Here is a 3,616-nt window from a genome sequence, read left to right on the forward strand (position 1 = left end):
TGGGTGGGGTTAGGACTCGTTTCTGCACTCTGATTCACTCGCGCGTTGTCAAAAACAAAAGGATAAACTCTGTGGACAGACTATTCACGTCTAGACATCATGCATCACTTACGGTATCATATGATGGAACTTTTCGCCTCTCCCTGTCCATGGAGTTGAGTCAAGGTGTTGACGTCAATTACGTGATGCCCTGTATGTTGCCGGGACATATTATACAAGGACCTTTCCACAGCTACGGAGTCCGCCGCCATCTTATCAACCGCGCAAGAAATGATGTACTTCACAAAAACAGACTTAAAGAGAAGTTATTTTCGATTTGCCTCGCCACCCACCACCGAAAGTCCGGGACATGACCACTTCAAACAACTCCCCAGCCCCGGGCCCGAAGGGCTGGAATTGTCCCTGTGGTTGCCCGAGTGGTAGTATCAAGTCTAATTGAACTGTCCATCAATGACATTTTAGAAAATCAGAAGCCTCTTTTCCTTGGTTAGTTCAAACTGTGTGCTTCCTTTTAGCTGTTGTTTTCGGTTCTTACTGAACTTTTCGGCCTTGAAGAAATTCACAACCACAGGAGCTGGGTATGGACCTCTGCCACGAGCAAACCGGTACACAATATAATGTTTGTGTAATAATTGAAACGTGCTGGCGAAAATAACGAAACTTAAAGCTCCTCGGTGCTTTTAAGGTATGCAGGGAAGGTGTATTTTGTTATTTACAGAAACGTTCAGTTTTCGGCCTCTTCAGCAAGGAAAGACATTACCAACTCCCCGGTATGGCCAGTGCTGACAGGGCTGATAACGAGTTTCGAGAAACGTCGCCAGAAATGAACCGTAAAAACTTTTTATGAAACGATGTAAAAATAAACAAACAAACAAAAAATACCTGAGATCATACACAAAACAGATTAACAACGCTTCTTGAATAACGCTTCTTGAATGTCCCATTTATAAGAGCGGGTCTTAAGTTAGCAAGGGTGTAGCGTCCTTTATACGCACATACGCCCGTGCGTACAGCTGAAATCTGGAAAATGTCTATTTTTTATTTCCAGAAAGCATTATTATCATAAAATCGGGATGATTGATAAATCTTTCGCATTACATTAGTGTCGTTATCCGTCTGAAGGTGAGACATGTCTCGCCTTTTTCTTGAAACCTCGTTGATGGCGTCGCTGTTTTAATTTTTTTCCAAGAGAGGATAAAGGGGACAGAGAAGGCATCCCCCATACACAACACCCTACTCCATAGGCAATTCGTCTCGAGTTATTTTTAGAATCGGGATAAAGTTACTTCGCGCGCTGCGTGGATGTTTCGTGGAGGTTTCGCACGACTAAACGCCGTGCAAAACATGTCGGGCGAAAGGCAATGAAAGCGTAAAGAGATCGAGAGCATTTCTGAATATTGATGCGAAATGAGTCGGTGCTCACCTGGGAAAAGGGAATCGCTAGATTCTTTGACAACCCGTGAAATCAGTTTAACTCGAAGTTGGCGTAACCTCAGTGCTTTAATAAATGAGAAATTTCGCCGGTCTATTGAAACCGGTCGTTTGTACAGTAAAGCAAGTAGGACGCCAAGTGTTATTTTTGTTGAATAATAAAAGACTAATTGCTCTCTTCAATCTGTAAATTATAAATGATCCTGAGAGAATATTCAGTGTGTTAAGGATTTCCCTGCTGCACTGTTAGCTCACAAGAGAGGAAGGGCGATTGTTTTTTAATTTCCGTTTCGCTGACACAGATTTAGCAGAAATATCTCTGTAGTCGTGTCCGTCGACAAAACTAAATAGCAATATCGCTCTCCGCGTCTTCCGCCATTTTGTTCTGCGTCAATTCGTGAAGGACGCGTGGCTATGAGCGTGTGTCATCCACGCGGAACACATTCGCGCTATGTGATTGGCTGTTGTCTAATCCCCCTTGGGATCTGTGGTCTTAAAAATAACTCCAGACGAATTACTTATGGAACAGGGGGTGTATGGGGGATGCCTTCTCTGTCCCCTTTATCCTCTTTGTTTTTTTCCCGTAGACATTGCACCTTACCGATAACGTATTTTAAGAGAAAAAAAAATTAAACAACTAATATTTGCATTTTCCTTTGTATTTACTTATTAACTGAAAATATCCTGTGGAAAACACAGGATACAGTACTTCTGAGCTACAGATCTCCCTAGTTTGCAGTACCTTCGGAATTCGGAGGTCCAACCTTTGTTCGTGCATGTGTACACCTTCAAAACCTCACGCTACGCCCATGGTTAGAAGCTGGTATACATACATAGTTTGCGTCATATATTCCGGTTGGTAAAGGACTAATTTTTGAGTGAAATTGTCAGTAAACAACAACACCGGCATGCCTATATTTAGGCAACATTAAGTTAAACGTTTGATGAGAGTCTTATTTCTACCTACGAAAACTCTTACTTGCTGCAATAAAAGAAAACACAATGTTATTTTTGAACTACACAGTGAAAAAAAAAATTGTGAAAATCAGAAAAAGATTGACAGACAGTTGGTTATGAGCAGGACTTCATTGACGATAAAACATGTCGAAAAAGGGCCGAAGAATACAGGAAACGCTCCGGCTTAGCTACAACAATCCGAATTTTCAAAAAGGACACGTCATAGCTAAGTCGCGTCTCACTTCAAATGAAACGTGTTATTTGTACGGGAGGCCAACGTCCCACGTAAGATACTTGCAGGCTTGTCTAAACCAGTGACACTTTGAAACGTGGTAGGTGTCCCTTTTCGGGTCCATCCTACATATCGTGAAATCCCTCAGGTTAGGCAAGAATTCGATAACTGTTAATCCTGTTTCACCCATTTATTCACTCAGTGAATTGTTTTTTATTATTATTTTATTTTATTTTTTAGCTTATTTCGAGGAAATACTTGTTGCTTCATATCCAGGGTAGGCTTTAAAACATTTTTTGAGCCAAATGGTTTTTGCGTGAATCTGCTTACCCGAACTTTTCCTCGAAAAAACGACAAATACCCGACAAATGCTCGTGTTGTTGTTGGTCTTGGCATATTTCCGGTAAATTCAGGTAAATGTCTCGTGAAGAAGAATTCAGAACTTAATCATAAAGCCATCAGTGCCGCGCGCCATGCCAGTAGTAAGTGTTGCTTCGAAATACGAGCCCAAGAACAGGTGGTAAGCGGTCAATCCGTGAGAAGTAACGCAATCTCCGTCGATTGATAGAAGTCAAAGATTCTCTTGCCGATGCTGCCCTTGATGTTTTTCAATTCCAATATCTAGGACACCCATGCTAAGGTATGAAACGTACACTTATAAGCATTGTTCTGTTCGGTAAAATCCAATTCCTGGACGCAAAAACGTTGTGATTTTTAGAGTTTATCTGATTTATTTTTGTGCTTTGCCTTTTGACAACCTTACGTGACTCGTGCACTTGGCAGGAGTTGACAGCTTACATCTGCCTTTTATGTTAGCAAACGGTTTTAAATTATATCAGATCGCTGGATAAACACGTCTTGGTTTCTGAAAGCTGATAACATTAAACCACCTTTGCTCAAACTGATTTCTTATAGTATTTTTCCGAGTTTTCAGCATCGCCCCGCTGAGCGAGGAAAGCTCAAATTTCAGAAAAGTACTACTTGTATTTTTTGGCC

Source organism: Montipora foliosa, chromosome 6 (genome assembly GCF_036669935.1).
Source record: "Montipora foliosa isolate CH-2021 chromosome 6, ASM3666993v2, whole genome shotgun sequence".
Lineage (NCBI taxonomy): Eukaryota > Metazoa > Cnidaria > Anthozoa > Scleractinia > Acroporidae > Montipora > Montipora foliosa.